Genomic DNA, 15,622 nt, shown 5'->3' with positions numbered 1-15,622 from the left:
GAAGAGTCAATGAAAACTAGGAATAAATATCTAAAAAATTTCCACCAGAAGGGAAATAAGGTGGGGAAACATTTGGCAGCAATCATAAGGAAAAAAAAGGACGAGAATTTTATAGAGAAGATCAAAAATAAAAAAGGTGAAATGAGACACACTACCAGAGAGATAGGAGAAGAATTCAGACTTTTTTTTCATCTCTTTACTCGGTTGGGCAGAGGGGAAAATGTAGTGGAAATAAGGAAGAGAGGATGAGAGAGTTCTTAAAAGGAGCGGGACTCCCTACCCTGTCGGAGTCAGATACAGTAGAGCTTGAGAGTCCGATAAGGAAGGAGGAGGTATACTTGGCCCTAGAGTCATCCCCCCTGGGCAAGAGTCTGGGGCCAGATGGCTTTACAACCAGCTTTTATAAAAAATTTAGAGACACTCTGGTCCCCCGGTTGTGCCAAATTTGGAACGGCCTGGGGAGGCAAGGAGAACTGGGTAGGGACGCCTTGTTGGCATCAGTGACACTTATTCCTAAGGAGGGGAGGGACTGTACCTCGTGCTCGAGTTATCGACCGATTGCGCTTTTAAATGTGGGCACCAAATTATATGCAAAAGTGTTGGCATTACGGCTCAGGGAGAAAATTACCTATCTGGTGCATCCGGACCAGGTTGAATTTGTCCCTGGGAGGGAGGGAAGAGACAACGGGGTGCAGTCTCTCCTGATAATGGAGGCATTTAAAATGAGTGGATCCCCTAGTCTACTTCTGTCGATAGATGCTGAGAAGGCGTCCGACAGGGTAGACTGGGGGTTCATGTTTTGTACACTCGAAGCAATGGGAGTAGGGCCAATAATGCTAAAATGGATAAAAACATTATATTACCATCCTACAGCATTTGTAAAAGTCAATAATGTACCCTCTGCACAATTCGTCATGGAAAACGGGATGGGACAAGGTTGTCCACTGTCCCTGCTCCTGTTTGTCCTGGCCTTGGAACCTTTGCTAGTTACGATCCGGAAAAACCCGGATATAAGCGGCTGTATAGTAGGTGAGGAGGAACATAAATTTGCCGCCTTTGCTGACGATGTACTGTTGTATGTCTCTAAACCTAGAATTACGATACCAAATTTGTTGTCCACACTGAGGAAATATAGTGCGCTCTCTAACTTTAAAATTAATATAGAGAAGTCAGAAGCGCTAAAGATTAATATCAATAAACAGGAAGCAGGTAGACTTGGTGAAGGGTTTGATATCCCATGGAGAGATAATATAAGGTACCTGGGGGTCAATCTAACAGGGCACAGGGAGAAGTTGTATAAGTTGAACTTTATTCCTCTATTAAATGAAATCAGAGCAGAAATAAACAGAATAAGGTATTGTCCAGTCTCATGGATTGGGCGCATTAATATAGTAAAGATGGTGTTAGCCCCAAAGGTGCTATATAAGATGCAGATGCTCCCGATTCCCTTACTGCAAAATTTTTTTTAGAATATTGACTAGTTTAATAGGTAAATACCTATGGGATTATAAGAAACCTAGGATAGCACATACAGTGTTGAGGAGAGAAAAAGCATGTGGGGGGCTGGCCTTATCAGATTTCAGGAATTATTACAAAGCGATTGTTATTGCACGGGCACTTGACTGGGAAAAAAATAGTGAAAATAAAAGGTGGGTTAATTTAGAAAAAGGGTTAAGCAACACACGGTTAAACCACTTGATTTGGAATCCCCCATACCTTAGGAATTTGGGTAAGGACACGCATTATATAACACACCTCACTTTTAAAATTTGCAATCAGATGCACTTGATTAATAAGTGGGAGTATAATTCACCCTTAATTTTTTTAAAAGAGAATATGTACTTTCCCCCGGGGATGGAGAAAGTGGGTGGAAATTGGATATTAGATAGAGAAGCACAAGTAAGGGGCATTATTAAGAGAGGAAAACTTGCACTTTCCAAGAATTAGCGGCACAAGGGGATTTTCTGTTACTAAATGGGTGGAGATACGGCCAGCTCGCGCACTTTGTTAACAGCCTTCCCGGCCCCTTAAGGGAGGAAGTGGATTATAGGTCGATAGAGAAGATGTTCTGCAAGGATTCAGTAAAGAGGAAAATCTCTGAGATTTACAAAATCTTGGTGAAGGGAGAGGGGCGGGAGTCACCACCTTTTATTAAAAAATGGGAAGAGGAATTGGGAGCATGCTGTGACGGAGAAATGATGAGGAGCATCTTGGGGGAGACGCACGGAACGGCAGTGGAATACGAAAACGACGGAGAGCAATTATAAGTGTTTGGCCAGGTGGTACATGAACCCGGTCAAAGTCAGTAAGTTTACACCAGATAGTTCTCCCAATTGTTGGAGAGGATGTGGGGCACCAGGGACCATGGCGCACTTGTGGTGGGAATGCCCCAAAATTAAAACATTTTGGCAGGAAGTAACTAGATTAATTGAAGAGATTACGGGTAAGGTTGTCAAGTTCGACCCCTGGGACTGTTTGTTCCATAGGTCTGAAGGAGGAAAAAGAAGGTATAAGACATCAATAGTCCCAGTTTTACTAAATTCAGCTAAGAACGTAATCCCAAAGAAATGGCAGAAATTGGAAGCATCGAGGATTAGGGACTGGATTGCCAGAGTGAACGAAACCTATACCTTGGAGAGAGAAGAGCTAGGAGAATATCCAGAAAGAGACCAAGATGAACAAAGGGGTAAATGGGGTAGCTGGATAGCCTTTAAAAAAACTGAGCGTTATGTGGAAGTAATCATGCTGTAATGTAGGAATAGGAGCACAATAACCCGTCAAGATGCAATCGGATGGTAAATAATCTGCGGGGGCCGGGAGGGGGGTAAGGAGGGAGGGCATGGGAGGGACACATGGAGGGGTTATTTGTACTATATGTTATTTAGAGAAAATGGTGTATTATGGTACAGGTCTTAATTGTGTCCCCCCCCCCAATTGTCTGGGGTTTTTTTTGTATTAAGATTTTGAAAATTAAATAAAGTTAAAAAAAAAAAAAAGTTTGACATCCAAGTTCAATAGGGATATGGGGCAGTAACTGGCACAGTCCGTGCGGTCTTTACCTAATTTTGGAATCACCGCAATGTGTGCTGACAGGAAATCTGGTGTTATCTCCCTGGGTTTAGACATGGAGTTCAGAGCAGTAGTAAACAGTTCAGTAATAATGTTTGTGAAGGTTTTGTAGTAGATGACAGAGTACCCGTCTGGGCTCGGGCTCTTTCCAGGTTTCAGTAGTTTAATAGCTTGTCTGATCTCTAGTGGAGTGATTGGTGCTTCTAGGAGGTAGGTGTCTAGGTCTTGTAGGGTCGGGAGCCTGCTTTTGGTTAGATAGTCTTGGATGATTTGTGTCCTGTCCCTTTCCATGTCTTGCTGTCTGTGTTGTGGCGGTAGGTTATATAGCTTCATGTAAAACTTGTGAAAGTGTGCAGCTATCGCCTCAGCGGTTACGTATATATTACCATTCTGCCTTTTGATACTGGCAATATTATTAGTACAGGTGTAGTCTTTCAAAGCCCTGGCCAGGAATTTTCCTGTCTTGTTCCCTGACTCATAATAGAGTTAAAAAAAAAAAAAAAAACAGCAAGCGTTTGGTTCTGGAGTCAAGTATGTGTTGCAGGTCTTTTCTGGCATCAAGTAGTTTTTTTGACGACTGTACCGAGAGGGACTGTTTATGAAGGGTTTCTAAAGAGCTTATTTGTGTTATTAAGTTTCGTATGTTTTTTTCTCTTACTTTTTTGCATTTAGAACCCATCCTCATCAGTTCTCCCCTGATTGTATATTTATGGGCCTCCCAGACTATGAGTAGGTCCGTATCCAGTGTAGAGTTATGTCTAAAGAATTCCATCAGGGCTGAGGTGATTGAGGGAGGGAGTGATGGATCTGTCAGCAGTGAGGCATTAAGTCTCCACGTTGGTTGTCTATGTGGGGGGGTCATGAGGTCCAGCATCGTTAGTGAGATGGGGGAGTGATCTGAGATCGATTGAATGCCTACATGGGCTGCCTTCACTGAAGGGAGGTCCCTTTGTTAGATAAACAGGTAGTCTAGGTGGGCGTATGCGGAGTGTGGGGTAGAGTAATATGTAAAGTCTCGGCCTTCAGTTTTGAGAAAGCGCCACGTGTCCGTCAGGTGCAGAGACTGCAACAAAGATTTGATTTTCTTGAGTATTCTGTAGGTGATACAGGTTTTACCATTAGAGGCGTCAGTAAGTGGATTTAGTGGAACATTAAAGTCCCCACCCAGTATCAGGCAGCCTGAGGAAATTCCCTGTAGTTCCCTAGTGATTTGTTGACAAAATGTCACATGTGCTCCGTTGGGGAGGTATACATTTGCCAATGTCACTGCCATGTCCCCATATGTCCCCTTTAGGAATATAAATCTGCCTCCTGAATCAACCATTTGTTCTATTAATTCAAACGGTGCATCTTTACTCACTAGTATTGAGACCCCTTTGGACCTGGAATCGTTGTTAGTGACATGGAAAGCCTTTGTGAAATATTGGTTCATAAGTTTTGGTGTGTGATGTGTTTTAAAGTGTGTTTCCTGCAGGAACACAAAATGAGGCCTACCTTTTTTGAGCTCTCGTAGCATGGTGGTGCATCATTCGGGTATGTTCAGGCCCCGGATGTTGTGTGATATCACTATTTTTGCTACGCCCCAGGGATGAGTAGGCTGTCTGGGTGGCACAGGAGGAGGTGCTCCAGAGATCAAACTGCAAGAGGTAAAACTGGCAGACATATATTAGTACCTGTGTTAAAAATGGAGTAATGCTAACGATACCTATTCTCATAAGTGTGGAGAGAATAGATGGGTATATGAGGGTAAAGAGGGATCAAAGCAAGAGATAGAAGAAGGGATAGGAGTAGAGAGGCAAGAGTGGCAACTATTAGTAGCCCTTCTTTGGGGCAGGACCTGCCCTCCTCGGAGAAATCACTCACAAGGTAATGTAGTGTCCCCTGTGTCCGAATTTAGGAGCACCGGGTCACTCTGCGGGGTAGAAGGGAGGTGAGAGGCGATGTGGCGGCAGCTCACCTCTGTCTTACCTTAGGAATAGACTAAACAGTTAAACCTAAAGGAACTAACTGGCTGTTGTGCACGCAGCCGCAAATGTATTAGCTTAAATTCTTTAACTGGTATAACATACAAACAGCCGACCAAAAAGGACATTGCGAGCCCAAGTGCCTAAGGTTTAAGTCCCTTAAAATTAAGGTATAGCACAGCGTGGTGCCGACTTGGTCAGTCAATTCACAGATCAGGGTGTGCTGTACATCCAGCTTCTGTGGCCCGATCTAGCGTGTGAGTTCATCTTGTGGGAGAGGAACCCCTTATGTAAGTAATTGCAGGAGTATGGTATGGTAATACCATACTCCTGCACCGATTCATTGACTGCACGCTGTGTATAGAGTGGTGCACTGACGCACCTTGAGTTTGTGAGTACCCCATTTGGGCAGAGTTTTTTATTGATTAAATCATTTTAAAAAACGATATCACACCATCAAGCGTTTTTTTCTTATAATTTTGCATAGTGCATTGTAACCTAATCGTATTGGACCCTGGTATCTGGTGACCTATATTGAGCCCTGGAGTGGTTCAAAAGCGTATTTTGACTTAGTTAGCAGCTGAGTCACACGCCCTGAGGTGAGCATATTTCCTGGGGGGGCACTGGATTGCATGGTTTTCATCACAAAGAAAATTTATGAGCACACTGGAAAATAACATTATTGGACACTTAAGTACATTTTTCTGATATTGATTTTCCAGATTTCAAATTTTTTTTACTGTTCTATTGAGGACTGTTTGTTCACATGTATTGTGTGGCACCAAGCACTTTTGGTAATATAGCAGTGCAGCGCTCAATACAGGTCAGATGTATACACATAAAATGTACATATTAAATGTACATACATAAAAAGCATGAGGCCCAAAAAGCATATCTTAGTCCGAGGAGATCAAAAGCTGCCCACTTGCAGAAGGGGGATCCCTCAGTTGGCAAGGAAAGGGTGCAGTGATAGGATAAGATTGTATTCGTTGTATCACCACCAATGTGAACCTCCACCAAGGGTCTAGGCTGCTCACCTTATTGAGTGGACCTTCTGCATTAACAGCAAGGTCACTCATGCATTCCCTTCCACAGGGAATGCATGAGTGACCTTGCTGTTAACGCAGTGCAGCACTCAATACAGGTCAGATGTGTATACATCTGACCTGTATTGAGCGCTGCACTGCTATATTTTGTGTCTTTTTAGGTTTTGTATATTGACCTACAGTGTCCAGCTGCTGAGTTTTAGTAATTAGGTTTTGCGCTGTCTGTTTCTTCTGTTTAAGTGTTCCATATATATATATATATATATATATATATATATATATATATATATATATATATGGAACACTATATATATATATATATAGTAATTTTTTTTTGATTGATTTTACACTTTGCACTCTAATATAAGGTTGTATTGGTTGCATATACTGTACCTTAATGAGCTCATATATAGTTTATTTATTTTTGTGTTTTAACATTGGGTTTATTATTATCACTATAATAATTTGTAAGTGTCACTATATGGTTCTATTCATGTCCATGGACATACACATATTTGAATTTATTATTTCAGCACACTTTAGTGCAACGTGTTTCTTTTGCCTTTAATTCTGAATATGGTTCCCTGTTCTTGGCAAAATATTATCCTCTCTTATTCTCCCTTTTCTCTCTTCTACAAAGCTGGACATTCCCAAATCTCTCATGGGTAGGAGAGGTTAATGCAAAATGCAAAACAAATTACCATCCTCCTGAAAGTTTATATTATTGCAGATCAAAGTTCCCACCGTTTTTCTCTGTTTGTTACAAAACCATATATTTGCTTTTATTTGGATCTACAAATGCCCACATGTAGTGTGAAGTAACCTTCATTTCAATAGAATGCAAGGTAACCTATATGCCAATAAGATGCAGGGAGGGCTGGGGCTTTCCAACCTTGACTGATCTTTCAAGGCAGAACAAGTATCCCAGCTGTCTCTTCTTCATGTCTTGGTGGACATTCCTCTGTGGGTGTTCCTGGAAATGCAAAATTGTTGCTCTGTCCCCATAATGGCTTTACTGTGGCTTCCCTACAATGTATGTTCACCTTCTCTTAGTCCTTTAATGATCCACAGTCTGAGGTTGTGAAAGTTGATTCACTTCTTGTGTAAACTAGTATGTCCCCATTCTTATCTCTACTAACTATCCTTCACAATCCTCTCTTTCCTCCTGGGGAACAACTTTTTAGTGTTCTTTTGATGGTGGTCATCACAAGGATTCACCCAGGTCTGACATTTCTTGACCTCCTAATAATTCCCCACTAGTCTTACATTCACAAACATCTTTAAGCAATATTTGAAGTTACACCATTAGATAATAACACTGCACTTGACTCCTTCCCGTACACACCTGCCTCTAATCCTCAGGTGCTCCCAAACAGACCTCTCTTTTATACTCTTGTCTCAACTGTAGGGGCTTACCCACTTCACTATCTTACGGAACCCAATGGAACCATAACTTAATGACCCCTATGGATCTAGAAGACTGGAACAAAACCTGGGTAAGAATAGCCAAATGTTCCTTCAACACTTCCATCTTGGAGACTGCCTACAAAGTCATTTTCAGGTGGTATTATGTTCCAGCTCACATCATCAGAGCTAATCCTAATTACAGTGACAGGTTTTTCAGAGGTTGTGGTCAATGGGAAGCATGGTCAACATTTTTTTTTCTTTCAAAATATTTTATTAAGTTTCCAATAGATCAAAAACAAAAATACATAACTATCGCTTTAAATGCAGGCGTACATAGTAAAACAAATGAAACCCCTTGGGGGCTACATATATACCTTATGACCTTAGATATGGCACTGAACAAAACATACCATAAAGAAAATTGCGTCCTTGCAAGAGAACCTACATATGAAAAAGTTAGATCCCATAGAACTGGAGAACCGAAGCTCAGGGTACGTTTGGTGAGGAGGAGGTAGGAGAGACCGTCTGCACCCCAACTGGGAACACACTGTGCCTGAGCGGAATTCTCCCACCTGCCCCAGACACTCCCTTAGTTGATGCTTCATGTCTCTGGATAACAAAACAGAGAATAACGATCTACCATCTATGCTGCCCTTGGGAACTGGGTTCCCTGAGATCTCTGCAATGGTCTGAAATAAGGCTGGAGATCATTTACTTGACAGATCAACCTGCAAAAAAAACAAGATGAAGGAAAAAAAAAAGGGGAAAAAATAGAGAGGGAAGAGAGGGGAGATAGAAGAGGAGGAGGAGGAGGAAGGAAGCCAAACCACGGGAGGCGGTCCTCCAAGCCCAGATACTGTTTGATTCGTCAGGGTTTAACCCCTGGGATCAAGGAGGTGCCCAAGAAATTAGCCCATGGTTCCCAGATAGCTTCAAATTTCTCTGTGGTGTTATTTAGGATACTGGCCACCTTCTCTTGGGCCATGATCCACGAAATCTTACGGATAGCCGCTTGGAAGGGTACCTTGGGTTGTTTCCATGCCTTGGCTATAGATAACTTAGCTCCCAGCAAAATAAAGTGAATCAATCTGCGTGATATTTTTGGAGTTTTGGGTAAATGGTCGTTCAGGAGCGCTATGGCGGGGGTTCTTGGGACCTGAACTCCGGTGACTTTTTTAATCATTTGGAAAATCTTATGCCAGAAAGATCTCAGCCGTGGACATTCCCAAAAGATATGGGTCAATGAGCCCCTAAGAAGACAACCCCTAAAGCACCTGGAGTCCGTGGAGGGGAACATTCTGGCCAGTCTCTCTGGTGGGAGGTACCATCTCGTGATGACCTTTACGCTGGATTCCACCAGTGAGATGTTCAGGATGTTCTTGTACGCCCTATTATAGGTGACTCTCCATTTCTCCAGGTCCCACTCCAGGGCTAATTTAGACTCCCAAGCTACCATGTATGGAGACTTGGCTGTTTGATTAGAGAGTGACTGATAAATGATGGAGATTCCACCCCTCTGCTCCGTGGAACGACCGCACCATACCTCGTAGGGGGTGAAAGAATGGTTAGAAGGATTGTCTTTACCTCTATTTGTGAGGAAGTGTCTGATCTGCTGAAAGCGGAAGTTCTCAGAGTCAGGCATCTCCAACTGACTCACACAGAAGGCCCTGGTTAAAGGCCCCATTGATGTGAAGTAGTGTCCAATCCGGTACATCCCCTTGTTCAGCCACCAGCGGAATGCTTTAATGTCGGTTCCCGGGGGAAAGTCAGGATTATTGAATATATGGGCCAGTGGTTGTTTGCGGGAAGTTAAGTTTGGAAGGTTTCTTAGAGAATCCCATAACTGAAAGGATTGCGAGAGGATTGGGGATAGAATGGGGGGACGTTTTTTAGGGGGAACCCACAAAAGGAAATCAATAGTGAAAGAGGGGACTGCCTGTCTTTCAATCATTATCCAGTCCGGTCTCTCCGCTTTCGCATATACCGTCGAAATCTGAGCTAATCTGGCCGATTGAAAATACCAAAGTAGATGCGGAAGGCCTAAACCCCCTTGGGTTCTACTTAAGTATAAAGTGCTCTGTTGTAGTCTGTACCCTTTCCCTCCCCAAATGAATTTTACTATTTTCCGTTGGAGCGATTTCAAATGTTCCCTGTTGATGTTGATTGGGATGGCTCTAAATAGGTAGAGAATTCTGGGGAGTAGGGTCATCTTGACGGCATGAATCCTCCCCAACCAGGATAAACCCCCTCTGGCCCATTTGGATAAGTCCGACTCTAGATTGCGGTAAGTGTGAGGGAAGTTGGATGCATAAAGGAGTTCAGTTTTCGCTGTGAGCCTTATCCCTAAATAGTCAATGTAAGAATCACTCCATTTGAAATCAAAGGAACTCTGCAGGGATGCCACTAAGGAAGGGTCCAGGGAGATATTCAAAGCTGAAGATTTGGCATAATTGACCTTAAGCCCAGAGACCCCCGAAAACTCTTTCAGGAGCCTGCAAAGGTTTGGGACGGAGGTGGTTGGGGATGTGAGGAAAAGGAGCATATCGTCCACAAACAGCCCGCATTTGTGGACCTGGTCACCGCAGGCGACTCCCTGAATGTTGGGGTCTGCTCTTATTGCTATTGCTATTGTTTCGATAGCTATGGCAAAAATTAGGGGGGAAAGTGGGCATCCCTGCCTAGTTCCTCTTGCAATGGTCAGAGTTTTAGAGTATTGCCCTTGTAGGCGTATCACCGCTTTGGGAGAGGAGTATAGAGATTTTAGAGTTCCCAAAAAGTTGGGTCCGAAGCCCCAAATTTCTAGTATGGAGAAGAGATAGGGCCATTCGATCGAGTCGAATGCTTTGTGGAGATCCAACGAGAGAAGCATACCTTTCTGTTTCGGTCCCCCTTCCCAGTTAGATTGAAGGATGGATACTATATCTATAGCTCTTCTAATTTGGTCAGGCCCTTGCCTACCGGGTATGAAACCAACTTGGTCCTTGTGTATATAGTGATTGATAAAGGAGGAGAGGCGATTGGCAAGAATTTTAGTGAGAATTTTGAGGTCATTGTTAATTAAAGAAATGGGTCTGTAGTTCTCAACTTTCTCATGGTTTTTGTTGGGTTTGGGGATCACTGAGATGAATGCTGTATTTAGTTGAGATTCCAGAGGGGATCCTGACTTTTTAGAATTAAAAAACTTTGCTAGGTACGGGGCTAGGATAGCGCTGTATTCCTTATAGTAAGGGACTGAGAAGCCGTCTGGCCCTGGGGCTGAGCCGGACTTGAGGCTTTTTATAACTGCCCTGATTTCATCTTCCGTGACGGGGGAATCCATTAAGTCTCTACAGTCCCTGGATAGAGATGGAAGTTCAAGCTGGGATAAGAAATCATTTACTCGGGAGCCTTTTTCAGATAGAGGAGGGCTGTAGAGAGAAGAGTAAAAATCGTGGAAAGCGGACATGATACTATTTGGATTTGCTGTTGGGGGTTGACCAGCTATCCTCAATTTGGGGAAGGAATTGGAGCGAAATTTAGGTGAGAGTTTAGAAGCTAGCATGGAGCCGAATCTATCCCTGTGGCAATAAAATTTGGCTCCAGACCATCGAAGAGTCTTCTCTGCTTTAGCCGTTAAGGCGAGATTCAGCTCAAGTCTGGTGGCATCAAGTTTACCCAAAAGGGTCTTAGATGGGTGCTTTTTATGTTCTGCTTTTAGGTGAAGGAAGGACTGTTCAAGCTTCTGAATGTCGATCAAACGTTCCTTCTTAAATTTGGACGCTAGTTTAATTATGACTCCTCGAATGGTTGCCTTGTGGGCTGCCCACAGGGTTTCGGGGTTGATATTATCCACATCATTCAAGAGGAAAAATTCTTTAATAGCTTTAGCAATTTCCTTAACCAAGCTAGGGTCGGCTAACAGGGATTCGTTTAGTCGCCAGTAGAAACCTCCTCGCCCAGACAGGACATTTTGTAGAGTAAGGGAAACCAATGAATGATCGGACCAAGCTGTGTCGAGAATTGCTGCTTTGGTTGACAGAGGAATAAGAGCTGTCTGGGTGAGGATGTGGTCAATCCTAGCGTACGATTGGTGAGGAGCGGAAAAGTGTGTGAAGTCCTTTTTGTTGGGGTTTAGTTCCCTCCAAACATCCACTAGACCTTGTGTATGGACCATTTTGGCGATCCTCGTGCTAAGTTTTGTGGGGCGTGTGAGTTGGTTTTTGAGGGGCCTGGTTTTGTCTAGACCCTGATCAAATGCAACATTTGAGTCCCCCCCCATAATTACTTTGCCTTCCAAGAGGGGGTTCAAGGTTGAGAAGAGGTCCTGGAAAAACGCCGCTTGGCCCTTATTAGGGGCATAATATGAGACAAAAGAATATAGAACGCCTTCCAAGGTACCCTTTATCAAGATGAATCTGCCCTCTGGGTCCCTAAAGTCAGAAAGGAATGAGAATTTGCAATTTTTAGAGAAAAGAATAGCAACCCCTTTCGTCTTATTGGGGGCGTTCGCTAGATAAAATGTCGGAAAGTGTGAGTGTAGGAACTTGGGGGTGTACCGAGACTGGAAGTGTGTCTCCTGTAAGAGCAACACATCAAACTTCAATGATTTATAATGATCAAAGGCTAATCTCCTTTTCCTTGGAGAATTAAGGCCCTGGACATTATGAGAACCAATCTTGAGGTCATTATCCTTCACGGTGAGGTCAGTCATAGGAGCAGAGGGAATGGAAGCTGGGAATCATGCAGTCACTTACCCTTGGAGGTCTGTTGACATTGTACGGTGGCCAGCTTGTGTTGAGCCGTCCTAGGCGCAATTCTGGTGCTTGGAGGGGGACCCCCCCCGGGTTGGCTAGGAGAGAAAAAAGGGGTGAGTAGAGGAAGAAAGAAATTAAATACTTAAAAGACAATAATGGGAAAAACAAAGACATGGGTACTATAGAGATACCCTTGGGTTTATGCGGGTCCAAGTCCGCTCTAACCCCAATGAGCCACTTCTGACTGCCCTGTAGGGCGGCAGAAGTTCAGATACCAGAGGACACCAGCGGTTCTCTGGAATCGAGTAGAGGCACAAGTGGTCCACCCCGGACCCTTGGTGTGTCAAAATTGAACTATAAACTAAACACACAACATTTGTAAAAAAAGTGACGTACACTGCAATAAAAGTCTAAATATCAGGGATCTCTATGCCTGTGGCATAAATCTTCACCGGAAGGAACAAAACAACAAGAACCTGAGGATCTGACCCACTTCTAATCCCCTGGGTAACTCCCCCCCAACCGCTCCTGTGAGGGGGAGGGCCTGGGGGTCCACCCCCGACAAGAGAGACCCCATCTATCTAGTCTAACTGACCTACACCTGCAAAACGGGAAGGGTAAGGGGAACACAGGTATACCAAGTTTACTGACTGAACTAAGAATTGGCCCAGCTAAACCTATGACCCCATTCTAGTCCAGTAATCTGTTCATTATGAGAGAGGTATCTTGGTTATCTTGTAGAATTGAATTTCTTGTAGATGGCTACTTCTCCTAGGGCAGCTGTCATCCAGTTTAGCTGATTTTGCATTCGGAGTGCTGAGGAAAAAGGGGGTGAGTGAGTGGTGTAGGCCTTCTGTATCCGGAGGAGACGATAGGCTTAGAAAACGGTGAAGCCGGTGAAGATCACTGAGAGCATCTGAGAAATTGACTCAGTGGGGGATGTCATGTCTGTAAGGCGTGGGAAGGAATTGGAGCTCCTGCTCCATCATCTGGGGGAAAGAACAGTCCCGAAAATGTCTCTGGAGAGACTGGGGAGAAGCTATGAGGTGGGTAAGTCAGTCTTAGGGTGGTTTCCCCTCTTTGCTCTTCTTGGAAGGGCCCTTCGACCATAGCGGGGATACCGGGCTGCCTGGTGGTGGTCGTTTAGTAGAGCCCGAGGAAGCAGGCGTAAAGTCCATTGGAGTTTCATGGGATATCAGCCTGAGGCCTAGTAAAAGCCTCTCCCCTTCCTGTAGGGTAGCGAATGAGTGGGTTTTGCCCTGGATGGAGAACTTAACAGCGAAGGGGAAGGTCCAGCGGTATTTGATGTCCCGTTGAGAGAGGACCGTGAGAAGGGGTTTAAGTGTCCTGCGTCTTTGAATAGTTGTAGGAGCGAGGTCAGCGAAAATATGGATCTGGTGACCCTGGTGCTGCAGCGTAGCCTTCAGACGAGATTGGCGCATGACCTCTTCCTTAACCGCATAAAAGTGTGGCTTGACTATGATGTCCCTTGGGGAGCCATCTTGTCTGGGGGGTCCAAGAGACCTATGTGCCCTGTCCAGTTCAAGACGCTGGGGGGGAATGTTGGGAATAAGGGCTGTTATGATGTCCTGGACCGTGGAGGGTATGTCCGAAAAGGTTTCCGGAAGGCCTCTTATTCGAAAGTTGTACCTCCTAGACCGGTTCTCGAGTTCGTCGATCCTGGAAAGGGCCAAGTCTAATTGATCTTGAATGGTCCTGAGGTGAGCAGAGTTTTGGTTGGTTCTAGCGGTTGTGGATTCCACTTTGTCCTCAATGGCTTCAATTCTGGCGCCTAAATTGGACAGGTCCGCTTTAATAGTATTGGTGATTTGATTAGCTGTGTTTGCCAGACCTTTCTCCAGAAGAGATGAGAATTTAACAAACATGGCTTCCTGTATTGCTGTGAGGTCTGATACTGATAGTCCAGATTGGAACATAGTAGGAGCCAGTGTTGGGGCCTGTGCAGGGGGGGTCTGTGAGAGCATCTCTTGTTGGGAGAGGGACAGCGTCTCTGCGGGGGACTTTGCTGAGGCCTGGTTCTTTGTGTGGTCGTGCGGAGGGATATGTGGAGTTTGAGAGGGTCCCTGTGCTGCTTGAGCGTAAGTCAGGGTCGGGGGGGTCAATACTGGCCTGCACTCTGATGTCCTGGAGTGGATGCCTCCTGGATGCAGCAGTCCGTCCGTGCTGGCGGCCATCTTGGGATGCAGGTCCGCTCCCGCCGAGGCAAATTGGGGGCCAAGATCTCGTTTTGCCTGGGGTCCAGACATACCCCCTTGATCCCCGGCAGATCCCCTTCCTGGGGAGGGTGTTGTGTATCCCGTTAGCGGGCTGTGGCGGCTATTGTGCGGCTCGGCGGTCCGGGGTGGAGCGGAGCTCTCGGCTCAGGCGGCCATGTCGGAGCTCTCGCGCATGCGCACTGCATGGTCAACATTTTAACATACAAACAGAAAAAAACAAACACAAACAGTAAAGTCATAATGGCAACATAGTGCCCAATCCCAAAAAGAACAGATACAAAATCAATTACAGGTAATAAACTGTCCACAATTACCTATCACATATGTCTCTCACATTATTTTAACAGCTGTACTGAGCATGCAATGATACAGATAATAGGGCAGCAGTACATTCATTAAGAATTGTCAAGGGGGAATAGATAACATATAATTATATAGGCGGATATAGTTCAACATAGTAACATAGGAGTCAGCGTCAAGGGACTCGCTATCCATTTACCCCATATTTTATCAAATGTTTTGACTTTCTTTTGTAATTCAAAGGTTAATCTTTACAAAGGGAGAGAATCGTTGACCAATTTCGGCCACTGTGATCGTGTTGGTGACCTCAGTACCATCCAGGATAATAGAAGGGATTTTCTTGCGTAAAAGTATAAAATACAAAGTAGTTGCTTGGTGTGTGAGGGGATCATCGGGTCACCAAAGATACCTAATAGGCAGTTCTTGGGATTCACTATGTTGGGTAAACCCAGGGCAGAGGAGATGAAAGAGTTTATATCCACCCAGAAGTCCTGGACCACAGGGCACGACCAGAAGTAATGCAGAAAGTCAGCATCCTGACCACATCCTCTGAAACATTCAGCTGAGAAGCATAAGCCCATCCTGTGAAGTCTAGCATGCGTGAGATTTGATTGGTGAAATATCTTAAGTTGAATGATACGGTCTTTAGATGCAATAACAGAAGTTTTATAGGTATCACTAAACTTGGTCCAGTCCGCTTCCATAAGGGATATATCTAGGGATGCCCATTTCGCTTGAGCAAGTTGGAATCTGGGGTTGGAGTCTGCCATAAGAGCAGAATAATAGCTGTAAATAAGTTTAGTGGGATCTTGTTGTCTCAGGAATTTTTCCAGGGGGGTTATCTGGATAGGGTTATCTAGGTAACT

The sequence above is a fragment of the Aquarana catesbeiana genome, linkage group LG02 (assembly GCF_042186555.1).
Source record: "Aquarana catesbeiana isolate 2022-GZ linkage group LG02, ASM4218655v1, whole genome shotgun sequence".
Taxonomy (NCBI): domain Eukaryota; kingdom Metazoa; phylum Chordata; class Amphibia; order Anura; family Ranidae; genus Aquarana; species Aquarana catesbeiana.
The sequence above is the reverse complement of the archived record's forward strand: the minus strand, read 5'-3'. Positions refer to the sequence as shown.